At 40.0% G+C, this 15,503-nt stretch overlaps 1 protein-coding gene across 1 annotated transcript in view; it reads left to right on the top strand.

Annotated features, from left to right (window-relative positions):
- Positions 1-2,268: 2,268 nt before the first annotated feature.
- The window catches only part of pdgfrb (platelet-derived growth factor receptor, beta polypeptide), a 41,711-nt gene continuing 28,476 nt past the window's right edge, over positions 2,269-15,503 (top strand). The window contains exon 1 of the mRNA XM_047353763.1: positions 2,269-2,621. The gene's annotated coding sequence lies outside the window, so the exon portion shown is untranslated. The remainder of the gene's footprint in view (positions 2,622-15,503) is intronic.

Here is a 15,503-nt window from a genome sequence, read left to right as displayed (position 1 = left end):
TTATTAATGTTGCTCTAATTTTGTCACTGACATGCAGAAAACATTGTGTGTCATTTTGGTTTTCAGAATGTGAAGTCCCAATTTTCATGTCTCAATTTTGGGGATTTATTTTCATGTCTTTCGAGTCTTTACCCGCACAGCTTAAAATGGAAGTGACTCCTGATGAAATGGTTCTCCATCTGTCATCATCATCAAGCTTCATCAATCAGAGGGGTTAGTTCCGCAACCCTTGCTGCTCCTTCCTTCCTCCACCCTCGTCATTGCCTCTCAGACATATCAAGATAAGTTTAAGTTTTATCAGATACCAAGTAAAAACAGCGTACGAGCTGGTTAGCACTCTGTTTGTAGCATCAGATGGGTTGGACAGTGAGAGGACACACCCTTTCAGATAGACTCAACATTGTAGTGGCAGAGTATTTTGAGGTCCAGCTCTTTAAGGGCTGCACTCTGCACAGCAGCCAAATATAGAGCAATAGATGGACCCTCTGTCTTTTCCCTGCTATACTCCATGGTAACTACAGGCTAAAATTATATATGATAATTAAATGCAAATAAGCTAAAGCTCTGCTCTGTGTTCCGTTATACATTTCTCATGTGAAAATTAATTTAATGGAATTTTTATTAATTTTGTTCATTTTTAAATAGTAAATACATTAAGCCATATTTTATAATCATGAGATATGGCTTCTAAAAGAACACAATTTCAGATACAAGGATCTTAAATCAGCTCCCTCTGTAGGTTCAGTCAAAGGGTGAGAAGCTTTGTCATTTTTTAGAGCCCCTGCTCATCTGCATTGAAAGGAGTTAGTTCTGGTGGCTCAGGCCTTCGACTGGGCTCCTTTTCTGGACACGTCCCACTGACAGCAAACGTCAGGGCAAACCCAAACATCACTGGATGGATGCTTGTGTCTTCTGGCCTAGGAATGCCTTGGGATCCCCCAAAATGAGGGGATGGATGGTTGAATGGATGGATGAATGGATGGATGGATGGATGGATGGATGGATGGATGGATGGATGGATGGATGGATGGATGGATGGATGGATGGATGGATGGATGGATGGATGGATGAATGGATGGTTTATTATTGGTATAAGAAATCAAGTTTTGAAATATAAATGTTTCCATACTTCTATTTTCTTTTCACGCAGTTCCTGAAATAGAAAACACCAGAATCACATACCTTCCATGCGTTGGAACTCTGTCTTTCATGCTCTGGGTCACAGATACATCTGTTGGGTGATCTAAACTCTTATTTTGTAATACCATTGATATTCTGTTTTTTTTTTTTTTTTAGCTTAAGGGCAGCTGTTTTAACAGGACGTGTTAATTACACAGGTAGAATTAGATGGTGATCTGCCTGAGGTGGTGTTTCTCCCTTTCTATCAAATAACTGGACCTCTCTATTTACTTCTAACAGGGCTTTTAGATTTACCCTCGCAATTAGAGGACAACATGTTACTGTCCAATTTAGCCCCTGTTACCTCCTCCCCTCACTCTGCCTGCTTGTTAGGGGGGAAAAAGCCTTCATCAATGGTGGGGTTCAACCCCCTCCTGTCCTGGGAAAGGATGAAATTAGGAGGAGAGCCAATATTTAGAACGTGTTGTGAGCATGCATGTCTTTGAAAGAGAGAGAGGATGAAAGGGCATGGAGAAGAGACAAAAGAGGGTGAGAACAGAGCAAGATTTGTGTCATTTTAAATAAGGCAAATTACAAAAAAGAAGGCAGAAACTGAAGTCATGTTGTGTTTGCTGACTCTTACACCTCATCCTGGTTGTGTACTTATATAAATGCTCTCCTGTTCCTGAGAAATTGAGACAACTGTTTGTTTCCATAGCAGACCACCAAGAGCTCTGCCAAAATCCCTTTTGCCTACTTCTCTGCCTCAACCTCTCACTCTTCTTTCTCTTTCCTTTTCATTGTGTTTGTTGTTTTTATGGCAGGGTTAGATGCAGTCCAGATCGCCCGTTGCCAATAGTGACTGTCTCAGTTCACCTCCAGCAGGCTCGCCTCTCCATTCATAAACAAATCGCTCCGGCTCGGGGGACCTCCGAGCTGCTACCTAAGAACAACAAGCAGAACCTGATCTGGGTTTTTGAAGTTTTGTCTGCCTCTTCTCTCATTTTCATGAAACTTGCCTCTGTTGTTTTTCTGTCTCCTCTTCTCCCACCTCTCTCTCTCTCTCTCTCACTACCCACTGAGGGGCTGGATCACTGAATGCTCTGCTCTGCTCTCTGTGAGCCTGTCAGGGAGGGAGTGTGGGTCTTGCATGTCTCCACTGGGAACTTTTTTCATTTTTTTCAAACTTAGACCACTCTTTCTAAGTGTTAGGCTGTTTAGTGAGAGTGAAGAGAGAGAGACCCCGATGTTGCTGTGATTTGACTAAACAAACAGCCATTCTCAGAGCGGTACCTCCTCCCAACGGACTCCTGGGACAGCAGAGATTAACCTCAGACTCTGAACATCTGAGAGAGCTGGACATTTGAAGCAGTGGACCCTGGAGGGACCACAGCTGGAAAACTCTTCTCTGATTTCCCTTTGTTGGCCGGCAGTTTTTCCTTTTTTTTGGGAGGGGGGTCAGACAGTGAAGACTCGTCCGTGTCTGCAGGAGCGCTCTGAAGGTAAGAGGTGTTTCTTGTCTGTTGGTCACGGCTGTTTGGCAGATGTTGGCAGAACAAAGCTGTTAAAATTCACCCAGACTGTAAAGGAAGCTCAGAGTTGCAGATATGATTTCACAGATATCTGACATGGAGAGGACACACACCAGAGTTTCTTGAATTGAATCTAATCAGATTTAAGAGAATGAGAACAACCTGTATGCCTTTCTGTAGTGCGATACCTTTATGTCTCTGTTACGGGGTGTCTGTTACCCGCATACTTCAGTGTGTACACACAAGCATTACAACAGGAGCAACCTGTTCAAACATCAACATGTTGATGGGCTCGCATCTCTGCACATCCACACCACTTTTGTCTTTGATGGAGTTTATCTTCTCGCAGAGAGAAAAGGTTTGACAAACATCCCGGTGGCACACACAGACAGACACACACACACACACATTCTGGACTTTACAACCTGTTTACACGTCCTCCACTTTGTCCGCTGCTAAAAAGCCTGGTTATACAACTGTCTTCTGTCACCCAGAATGACTCAAAAATCTTCCCACTAAACGCTCATTCTCTGCATACCTCACGACTGTGCATCGATGTCGGTCCCGGCATCCATCACTGTTTACAGCATCCTCTTCAACTACAAATGCATTCCTTTTGCAGTGATAATACATACGAGCTTTAATTGAATACAGCTTCACCCCTGCTGGAAGTTCTCCAGTGAACTAACAACCGGGTCAGTGAGCAATCTGTTAAACCATCTCTTGGCAGAAGGCTTTACTGGAGTGATTTTCCTTTTATGACTGAACAATATCTGATTTGTCCATTAACGTCAAGGCTACGATTTGGATATATTTGATTTAAAAGGGAATATTTTTGAGACGTCTAAAATCAACTTTTTAGCTGCTTGTCATCTCTTTAAATGCATGTTTTAACCTAAATCAAAAGCATAATTATGTCTTTTATGTGTTCTCATTGTTTTGTAGACATTCCTTGTTTTAGCTGTCAGATTTATTTTATAAATAAAGATGAATCCAGGTTTCGTGTCTTAGGGACATCCTGTTAGTGCTTCGTCATCTCAATGTTACAAGAGTGACTCAGTGAGTGAAGAGATTGATGAAAGTGAGCAGTTATGCTGGAAAGTCTGATGCATGCTGAAAAAAAAATCACATTTTGAAAATGAACTAAGCTATTATTCCAGACCATATCGGGAAGGGCGGCTGTTGTCATTGCAGAGTCTGTACAGATCAAATTGGCATGTTTGGGGAGGGACGTACAACAAACCAGATTAAAAAACAAAAGGCAATTGGGTTGAGGGTGGACTCAAATGTGTGTGTGAAATGTTGGAGGAGTTGGGGGTGTAGATGGAGGCACTACATAGTATCATAAATACTGAATCAAATTAAGCTGTTTTTAGGTTTTCTGGCATTTCTGCTTGATTTGCGGACTTTGTTTTTGATCCTCATAAATGTTTGGTTAATTGTGTGAAATTAATTAATTTAAACTACAAACCCTAAACTGCTCTGCCCAAATGTGACGTAAATCCTGGCTATTGACTTATCTTTGACTCATGTCTAAGTAAAGATATAAAGTACAACAAGTGTACCCTTGGTATTGGAATCAGGTCCATAGCTCAGTGGGACATGAAGGTGATGCTAGCTGTTTAATGGCAGAGACACATGTTTCCTCCATGTCGTTTCCATCTGAATTCCAAACGTTTTGCACCTGAACTTATTGGTCTAATTAACTGCACATCCATCTTCTGGAGAAAGATCATGTTGTTTTTGAACTGAGAGGATCTGATTAGGCATGTGTTTTCAGTGGGCTTATCCCCTCCCCTATATGAAGGAGTTTATAATGTAGTAAGACTCCGTCCAAGCCTGTTCTGCAGAGAAACTGTTGGAAAACGCCATTCCTGTCATAGTTTAAATATTAGTAGGGTGTGGCTGCAATGCATATCAGAAGAACTTTTTCCCCTGACATATCTCTGCAGCATTTTTTTAAAAATATTATAAAGTTACACATCTCCCATGAAGAGTGGGGATTTTCCTCCCTGTGCGTCAGGCCGCTGGTATGCATTGCAGCTTCTCTGCCGGCCTTGATGCTGCACAGCCCAGTCGGCTCTATTACCCCCCTGGCCTGGATCTAATCCTTAGTCATCAGCTGTTTCCTGGCTCTCCTGGCTCTCTGCATGTCATCTGCAATGAGAAAATGTGCTTTGCATTATGACCATGCAGAAAACATGCCAGCATTCTCTTCGGGCTCACATGTGCTCAGCAGCGTCGACATGTAAAGGTTTGAGCTCCACACAGAGTTTTTAAAACACATAGTGATCCCATTCTGTCCTGCAGTGATTTATTTGTCTCACTGAGAGCCGAACACGCAGCTGCTGAATAGCCAAAATATGAAAGCCGGTTTCACACTGTTCGCATCTGGATGAAACATTGAGTTTAGAGACTTTATTGTTGACATCTTATCACATGATAATCGATGCACTGAATGTATGTTTTCTCTGATTCATATCCTAGTGGTCAGTTATAGCATGACTCATGGTTCAACAGTCATATTTTTTCAGCTGGGACGTTGGTTTTCTATGCCCCTCTGCTTCTCAAACGTTAAAATTGGCTCATAAATGTGTAATGAAGAGTGCTTAAAGTTGCAGCAATCTTGTACGACTGCCTGTCCATCTGGCTTCTCTCCTTCTTTTTCTACCTCCCACCCACTCAGGGAGAGCTGACAGGCAGCTGCATTTTATCTTCAGTCAGGATGTTCAGCCTCTCTTGCAGGACAAGTCAATGAGGTAGCATTTACTTTATTGTATCTTTCTTCTCTCCTGTTGCTGTGACATCGTTCATTTGGAGGAAATAAAAACACATTCTTGAAACAAGAAATTGACATATGCAGTATAAAACAATGCAACATTTTGTTTTTATTGCCTGACATTAAATTAGAGTCTTTTTTCCAGTTTTAGGTCAGTTAGAATCACCAAAATTACTTCTGTTTGGTGAATCCCAGAATTATAGAGAAAGAGTTTTGTCCACAAATTTCCAAAGGGATTGACTTCAGGACTTCACGATGACAATTTCAAAACATTGACATTGATGTCCTTTGTAAAAACGTTTTTTTTACATATTTGTTAAGTGTCACTATGTCCTGATAATATAGTATGAGACAGATTATCTTAAAAAAAAAAAATCAAGACTCCTCCCCGTGGCTCCCTGCCATTTGCAGAAATACACTGCTCCCGGTCAGAACCAACCAATCAGAGCCAGGAGGAATGTCTTAGCAGTGCCAGTTACGTTCGTGTACACGCTGCTCACAACCCTCCCCACATACCGTCGCTCAAGCTCAAGATTGCCAGTATGCTGCAGCTGTGCTATGTCTGTGCTAATGATTTGAAGACCAAGTTTGTAATCAAAGTATAGGCAGGCCATAGTCAGCATAAAGCATATCGTTGATGTTTTGTCCCTACGTTCAATGTTTCGTCCCATAGCCGCTTATCTGCCGTCATCTGTGGCCCTGCTTACTACCTTGCACTTTCACGGCAGGCTCCGCTGTGAAGGCAGCGCTGTAGCACAGCTGAGTGTAAGGGGGAGGGACCTGCTTGTTTAAATGTTCAGGCCAAGTCCACAGGTATCTCAGAACTCCCATTGTCCATTTGTAGTACCCCATTTCTGTCCAAGCTTTAACTTCCTGTGTAATGTCTTGAGATTGTTCTTCAAAGCTATTTTGTGAAGTGTACCTCCTTCAGCAACACACCAATACATCATGATGCTGTCACCCCCATACCTGACAGTTGAGATGGTGTTCAAGGGCTTGCAAGCTTCACACTTGTTTCAACAGAGTACATAACAACTATGTGCTCAAAAATTGAGGTCTTTGTCCCTGAGTGCATTTGCAAACTGTAATCTGGCTTTTTATGTATATCTTGGAGTAATGGCTTCTTCCTTGTTGAGGGACCTTTCAGCAATGTTTATACAGGTCTTGTTTCTATGTGCAAATTAACACTCTCTTGCCAGACTTTTTTTTACTGGTGTTGATACTGACATTTGCACCAAAACATGTTTATCTCTGGGACACAAAACCTAATCCCTTCATGAGCAATATGATAGCTGGACATTACTATGGTTACTATTGACAGATAAATCTGGCATCTTCAGGCATATGGGAATTGTACCCAAGGAAGAACCAAACTTGTGGAGGTGCACTATTATTTTCCTAATACCTTTCCTGATTTCTGATTCATACAAGGAGGCAGCTTGTTTTACATGTTGCATAAGTTCATCAGGAGTCTACAAAGCCATAACATCATCATTTGGACTTTCACAAGTAGTTTGAAGGTATAGTAAACTTAGTATTATTTAAAGAAAGAAGAAATGGAATCCAAGGGTATGCTATTGAAATATTTAATGCCATGTTATGATGCTTAATTGTAGAAAGGACATCATAGTTGGGTTTGAATGGTAACTTTATGAGTTCATGAAGAAATATAATCTGTTTAAGGTATAACATTTTTAGATTTAAAACGTTGTAACACTAAATGTAAACAATTATATACAAATAAAAAAAGCATTTTCAATTGTGATGCATTGATGTATTGTTAAATGTCCAATCATCAATTTCTAGGTTGGAATAATATAACATATTTCCTGAATGTGGGTGATAGCTTTTAATTTCCAAAGCTGAAGAACGTCTGGTTGGTATTTACAATAAAACTGTATCATCATTTGTGCTGTACCTCTTTTATCATGAAGGTTTGGGTTCTTAAGATAAGATAATGTAAATACAAATGTATGTATGCTTGCCACATGATGTTAAATATTCTGCCAGTCAAGAGATGCACAAGAGTAAAAGCAGCCTTAATCTAGTTTTCTGAGGAAAAGTCTAAAAAGACAGGTTCTCTGTAGAAAATATCAGTTTCATTTTGACAGCTTCTTAACACCCTGCGTAGTTCTAAAATTATGAAAACATCACTGGTAAAACATCACTTCTCTAAATTCAGTGCCTAAAGAACCAGACAGGAAGTTTCGGTCTCCATCAGATTCTTTTCTCTCTCTGGCTGTATTCCCTCCAACAATAACATGTTGGAATTGGTGATACAGAGCAAAGGGAAAGGAGGACAAAGAAAAACAGCCCACAGCTTTTATAAGATAAGAATATTCTGAACAGCATAAAATAGAGACCAGGTTTTATCTCCATTCATGGGTAACATTTACACACTACAATGGGAAATCACACACTTTAGATGTTTTACCAGAACTAAACTAATTGCATGAACTGTCTCAAAGGGATTGTAACTTGCTTTTGTCTTTGTAGCCTATTTCCACTTTTAGAGTATCTAAGAGTATAAGAGCAATTTAAAGCCAGTGAGACCTAATTGTATTCAGCTGTTTCTTTGGTGGGTGTGGGTGTGTACAGGCAGGGAAGCTGGGTTAGGGGACTTCATTTCTTATGAAGTTTGGAGGTCTTGTATTGTCAATTTTCTAGAGATAATCAATGGAAAAAGCAAAAACTGTGAATAATTTATGTGCCTTTTATGCCAGAAAATACAACTCTCGTTCTGCTGCATAATGCTTAGTTCCCTACAAACATACAATTAAATGGACAACCTTATAATAATTAATTTCATGCTAGTAGCAACCGGGCATTTTAATGAATAGACAAGGGGCTCTTGCTTTATTATTTTACTTCGTTTAAGTTCTTGAAAGATTCAAATCTAGATCATTAAGCTGATATCTAAGAGCTGCCACATCTGAAGTTGCCACTGTGCAGCAGAAACCCCAAACATCCCCCCACCGCCACTACAAACAGCATTTACAACTCTGTTTGAAAGGCGAGCAAACCAAAATCAGCAGTTTCCTAAACATGTGCTGCTTAACCATGACTGCAGAGTCATTTTGGTTTATGAAAATGGACCTCACATGCTCTGTACCCAAAAACTGAACCAAACAGAAAATAGTATTATGAAAGTGGAATAACAGTGGATCTTTTTTTTTAAGTGCTGATAATGCAAACCTGACATGGCTTCGGTGCAGCGTGAGCCTCTTAAGTTACGACATACAAGTAATTTTTGCCTGGAACAGAGTCTTTTAAAGTTCAGCGTCCAGCTGTGCAACTCGGATCTAAATCAGGGTCAGTGCAACTCAGTCACAAATCTCCATCAGCTATTTCCGTCAGAAAGATACCGTCATAACAAACGAAGACCCCTTTATGGCCTCAGTCAGTCCTAAAAATATTTGAAACTTGGCAGAAAATGTTCTAAAGACGCAGTCTTTGGGGTACAGTATGTGCATTTTGATTCTAAAATAGTGGAAAAGCTGCTATATTTTGTACTCTAAGAAAGTAAGAACGGTAACACTGCTATTTTAGGTTGGAGCGACCCCAAGGAAAGTAAACACCTGTCACTTAATTTCTTTTGGACTGCACTCTGCATTGAGCCAATATTTTATTATTCTGGGTTTTGTTTTTTTTTGTTTAGTTTCATCCTGCATCATTACTATATCTGCATGTTTTTGACCACAGCAAGCAAATGTTTTTATTAAAAACACTACTTAGCCAGCATCAGAGTGTAGGAAAACATTGTTATCACCTTACAGTTGAATGTGAGTGTTGCTGAAGGGAAATACCACCCTGAGGCAACACTGGAGGCTAGAAATACAGCTGGAAGAAAAGAGAAAATAAAATGTTTCCTTGAATGAACAGAAAACACGTTTAAACCAGGGTGGTGTAGCAATGATTCAGGTGCTGGTTAAAATATTCATACTGCTTAAACTTTACCTTTTGTCATGTTATAACCACAAATCTCAATATATTTTATTCACTGGAAGTTTTATGTGAGAAATCAAAACAAAGTAGTGCTTAACAGTGAAGTGGAAGGAAAATAACAGCTGGTTTAAAAATGTTTTTCCAAATAAAACTGAATCAGTGTGGTGTGCATGTGAATTCAACTCTCTTAACTCAACACTTTGGAGAAACCACGTCTTGCTGCAGGGACAGCGGCAATCTTTGATGGAATGTCCTTAAAGGGTTAGCTATGGATGTGAGCCTCAGTTTGGGTTTTTCCATTGTGGCATTCTGCTATGGCCTTTTATCTATTCCTGATATTTTGAGATGTGGGCACCTGCTGTAGGTCTCAGTAGGTAACACCTCATTTCCTGAGATCAGCTCTCCCATGGCAATGACTTCACTGAACTCAGAGGATGCTCACACACCAACTTACTATGACAAATGCAACAAAGAAACTTTAGGAAAATAAAGACTGCTTTAAATAACAAATTAAATTTGGGTGTGTGTACTGGTGTGAACACAAATGGAAGGTGGAGAATGCAAAATTAATCAGGAAGCCAAGCCAATACTGAACATAAAACTGAAACTGTACAAAAAGAAGGAATGGAAGGAAACCAAGAAATGATCTGAAATGAAATGATCATTTAAACAAACATCTTTTTAAAACAAGGAAAAATATATCAGATTGTTAAAATCAAATCAGTACAAGCACTTCCTTCAGATCAAAAACAAGCAGGTGTAATTCATACATTTCATATAAACAGCAGCCTCCACATTTACTTGCACTCCTGTAAGGATACGCACAAAAAGCTTAAATAAATTGACTCTTCTATTTCCTTTACTGTCCTCCATACCGTGATGACAGCATAAACGTCCAGGTAAAGCCTAGTTTGTCACAGTTTTAGTTGTTGTAAACCGTTTAATTATTGCTCTGACTGTAGATATTGGAAAGTTGTCTCTACAAACACTGGAACTTCATGGACATCTTTTTATCAGGTATTTAAGTTTGAAAGCCCTTGGCTTTATTTAGGTCAGGAAAACATGTCCATAAATTGGACCGTCCAAATAAAACCTAAAAAAGACATTGAAAGTGAGACTTGGAAAGCCCACTTGAGCAACCCCAACCACCTTTCAACCACATTTAGAGACCAGTAAACATCATTATGTGGCTTTTCACTTTTCACCCACAATTTAATATTATTTAAATGGTAGGTAATGCTGTCTTCTCTGTGTCTATTTAGTGAGAATTTGCTCAAAAGGGGTGGCTTTTGGAGATCAACACACATCTGCCTTTCTTGAATGAAATGTTGCATATTTTCCATTTCGTAGAGTGGCACTGTTTCACGTCATGTTCGCAACCCAGAGAAACAGAAGGAGGTCTACAAAAACAAATTAATTATTGAATTACTAGATGGTTTAATTATCTTTAAAAAAAGTTTAGGATTAACTTAAATGATACAGTTTATAAAATGTTGTATCTGTTCCCATCAAGTTAAAAAGTACTATTCCTTAACATGGGATTTTTTTCCAAAAGAATAAATAGACTCAAATTAAAAGTTGGATTTTTCTCAATTTGTCGGTGTAAGATTGTGCCACTGCAGAAAAGAAACATTCATTTTATGTCTTTTTTCTACATCTTTTTTGGAGTTAATAATTAGGTCATTTAAAGGTTTTTCTTCATTGAAACACACTTTATAACTCATTTGAATGTTTTTCTTTTAAAAAGCTGAACTTGAATTGTGACATATTTTTAAGTTCTTAGTTTTAAGAAACGTGCCATTGTAAAGGAATCAAAGTATGGAACTCAAAAGGACAGCATTGTTTTAACACATAAATATTCTTGACTTAAATGAGGCTGAATTGAGCAGGAGCTTGTTTCATCGGGCTTCAAATATCCAGAAACACAAATACAGGTCCTTCTCAAAATATTAGCATATTGTGATAAAGTTAATTATTTTCCATAATGTCATGATGAAAATTTAACATTCATATATTTTAGATTCATTGCACACTAACTGAAATATTTCAGGTCTTTTATTGTCTTAATACGGATGATTTTGGCATACAGCTCATGAAAACCCAAAATTCCTATCTCACAAAATTAGCATATCATTAAAAGGGTCTCTAAACGAGCTATGAACCTAATCATCTGAATCAACGAGTTAACTCTAAACACCTGCAAAAGATTCCTGAGGCCTTTAAAACTCCCAGCCTGGTTCATCACTCAAAACCCCAATCATGGGTAAGACTGCCGACCTGACTGCTGTCCAGAAGGCCACTATTGACACCCTCGAGCAAGAGGGTAAGACACAGAAAGAAATTTCTGAACGAATAGGCTGTTCCCAGAGTGCTGTATCAAGGCACCTCAGTGGGAAGTCTGTGGGAAGGAAAAAGTGTGGCAGAAAACGCTGCACAACGAGAAGAGGTGACCGGACCCTGAGGAAGATTGTGGATTCCAGACCTTGGGGGACCTGCGGAAGCAGTGAACTGTGTCTGGAGTAGAAACATCCAGAGCCACCGTGCACAGGCGTGTGCAGGAAATGGGCTGCAGGTGCCGCATTCCCCAGGTCAAGCCACTTTTGAACCAGAAACAGCGGCAGAAGCGCCTGACCTGGGCTACAGAGAAGCAGCACTGGACTGTTGCTCAGTGGTCCAAAGTACTTTATTCGGATGAAAGCAAATTCTGCATGTCATTCGGAAATCAAGGTGCCAGAGTCTGGAGGAAGACTGGGGAGAAGGAAATGCCAAAATGCCAGAAGTCCACTGTCAAGTACCCACAGTCAGTGATGGTCTGGGGTGCCGTGTCAGCTGCTGGTGTTGGTCCACTGTGTTTTATCAAGGGCAGGGTCAATGCAGCTAGCTATCAGGAGATTTTGGAGCACTTCATGCTTCCATCTGCTGAAAAGCTTTATGTAGATGAAGATTTCATTTTTCAGCACGACCTGGTACCTGCTCACAGTGCCAAAACCACTGGTAAATGGTTTACTGACCATGGTATCACTGTGCTCAATTGGCCTGCCAACTCTCCTGACCTGAACCCCATAGAGAATCTGTGGGATATTGTGAAGAGAACATTGAGAGACTCAAGACCCAACACTCTGGATGAGCTAAAGGCCGCTATCGAAGCATCCTGGGCCTCCATAAGACCTCAGCAGTGCCACAGGCTGATTGCCTCCATGCCACGCCGCATTGAAGCAGTCATTTCTGCAAAAGGATTCCTGACCAAGTATTGAGTGCATAACTGTACATGATTATTTGAAGGTTGACGTTTTTTGTATTAAAAACACTTTTCTTTTATTGGTCGGATGAAATATGCTAATTTTGTGAGATAGGAATTTAGGGTTTTCATGAGCTGTATGCCAAAATCATCCGTATTAAGACAATAAAAGACCTGAAATATTTCAGTTAGTGTGCAATGAATCTAAAATATATGAATGTTAAATTTTCATCATGACATTATGGAAAATAATTAACTTTATCACAATATGCTAATATTTTGAGAAGGACCTGTAGTGTTTGCAGCATAGTGTTGTTCCTGGGCTTGCCCTGTATCATTATTTATTGTCGTTCTATTAATGCAAAGCTGTTTAAGGCCTAATGAACTTGGCAGATCCTGCACCCTCCTGGGTTGGGAACAGCGCATCATGGTTCTGCTGCTAAGGGACCCGAATGTTTTTCTCAGGGGGTGGTGGGAGTTATAACAAAGACACTCCAGGTCATTTCTTTCCACTCCGCCCCCCAGCTCTGCTGCCAACAGATACATCATAAAAAGCTCTTATCTCTCAAAAGATTTTAAAACGCATTAATTAATAAGAGTATGTGATATTGATGAGCTTTTAAAGTTATATACCTTATGCATGTATATGTCGAAACATTATCAGCGTAACTTTGATAAGGTAGTGTCAGATTCTGTGAGGTTTAAGTGTTTGTTTTGGAAATACATGACCCGCTAAATTGCAGATGTTTGTTTTGAAGATCTCAGTTTCCTGCACACTTTAGTAGGGTAAACATCAGTGTCTGTAATGTCAGACTGTGCGTGCACTTTTTCTGTTACCCCACAGTCTGCTTTGATCTAGTTTTTCTCATAAAGATTATTCCATATGTCTGAATGCTTTGTTGCTCTTTTATCCACAGTCTGGTGGAGGGTGCAGTATTTCTTTTGTTGCTCCGTTGGTTTTGCATGCTCTGTCACTGGTCGTTTTTTACATTTGATGGTACGTTTCACTTTGTTTTGCTTTGGTCTTCTTGTTTCTCCTCTCCTTTTACTGTGAGTTGACATTTCTTCTGGTGCATCTAGTTATTTAAAGATGTTTTTCTCTGTTTGGAGGAGTTTCAGTATTGTTGATCGTCCACTCATTGTGGCGTCCTTGTTGTCGGTAAGTATTTGGTTGGTGGTTCCGACGGTGCGCTGTGTCAGTGATGCATCACACCCACACGGCACCAGAACATTTCCCAATGCAGGAAGTCAGATCCCTCCAGCTGCAGCCTGTGGGGAGTTATTCATGCTTTTCTTGCTTTTGCTATAGATTATGCCCCCCCTTCTTCCAAGTGCAAGCTTCCCCCTCTTGGGATGCACTATTTCACACAATTGGCTGCAAATGCATTTTGGACAGTGGTTCCCACCTTATCGAGGACTGCTTTATTACAGCCAGATGTTTAAGTAAAACATTGCAGCCTCACTATATGTGTCTAATCCCAGGAGCAGGTTTAGCTGCATCCTGGGGCAGAGCGTGGGCCGTGCACCTCCTGCTGAGGTCGGCTGCAGTAATCCTTTCTTGTTAGCTGGTGACACTTTTTGGTTTGTTTATAAAAAACCGCCAAATTCCCAGCATCTGTGGGAAAATTCATGCAAAGGGATAGAAGTGGATCCCTTCTGGTGATTGCTGTGCCATTACTGGAGTGAACACAGTATGTTTTTCTCCTCAGACCTCCAAGATTACTGCGGGAATGCGTTGGCCCAATCCAGAGAAGGACAACAACAGAAATGTTGATTCTTTATGAGATCTCATATTAAGATAATGTGACATGACCCTGCTTTATTTTTGGACACTGTGGACATTCCTTACTGTAATTGACTGTTGTTGTGGCACAAACAGAATGCATCCTTGAGGTTAGGAGATCAAATAGCTTCCAGGATTTTGTTTTTATTTTTATAAAAGTCACTTTTCGATGCTTGACTTCTGCCCAGATGTTTGCTACTGTTTATGTCATTAAGCCCAAAAATCTTTTAAGACCGATCTTTTGACTGCTTCTTTATTATCCCAGAGTTCACTCCATATTTTCACGGTGAGATTTCTTCTCAATGATTTCTGTCCCCCAAATGCCCACTTTTCCTAATGAAGCCTTATCATGTTGGAGTAGCTAAGCATTATTTCGGCGACCCTTCAAAAGATTAGAAAAGTCTGCAGATGTTTGCTAAATATGGATTTTCTTCCATTGTTTGATCCCAGATGTAAAGTGCCTTGCAAAAGTATTTATTTTCCTTGAACTGCTTCACACTTCAATGTGTTTTATGTAGATTTTGAGTAATAAACCCATGCAAAGTAGTGCAATAACTAGAGTAGGAGTACTCCAATTATTTCCTCCTGGTAGGAGGAAACTGATGAATGTTTTTTTTAATCACAAGACATTTCATTTGTAGTTTGAAGCAAGCCATGCATGAGACACAGCAAATATAGTCAAGACGGTCATTCGTCAGATCGGACAAAAGTTTTACCTTTAGGCCTTCATCCAAAACACTGTGTGATTGATAGCTAAAATCAAACATCACCCTGAAGAAACCATCCCATAGTGGAAAATGATGGTGGTGGTATCATGCTGTGGGATGTGCTGCTTCAGTAGGAACAAATAATCTGGTCAGAGGTGATGGGAAGATTGATCTAGATAAAATAACTTAAATGCCTGTTAATGTTAGTGACTTTAAAATTGGGGTGGACCCTCCAGCAGTATGAAGCCTATATTCATTCAGCCAGAGCTGCAATAAAACGGTTTAGGTAAAATCATGAAGGAAAAACGTCTGGAGGCTACTTCTTTTGAATTTGGAACCTGAATCTAGGAGTAAAATGAAACCTAACTTGACCATGTTCTCATTCCAAGTTTGAAAGCAG

Source organism: Girardinichthys multiradiatus, chromosome 23 (genome assembly GCF_021462225.1).
Source record: "Girardinichthys multiradiatus isolate DD_20200921_A chromosome 23, DD_fGirMul_XY1, whole genome shotgun sequence".
Taxonomy (NCBI): domain Eukaryota; kingdom Metazoa; phylum Chordata; class Actinopteri; order Cyprinodontiformes; family Goodeidae; genus Girardinichthys; species Girardinichthys multiradiatus.
The sequence above is the reverse complement of the archived record's forward strand: the minus strand, read 5'-3'. Positions and strand labels throughout refer to the sequence as shown.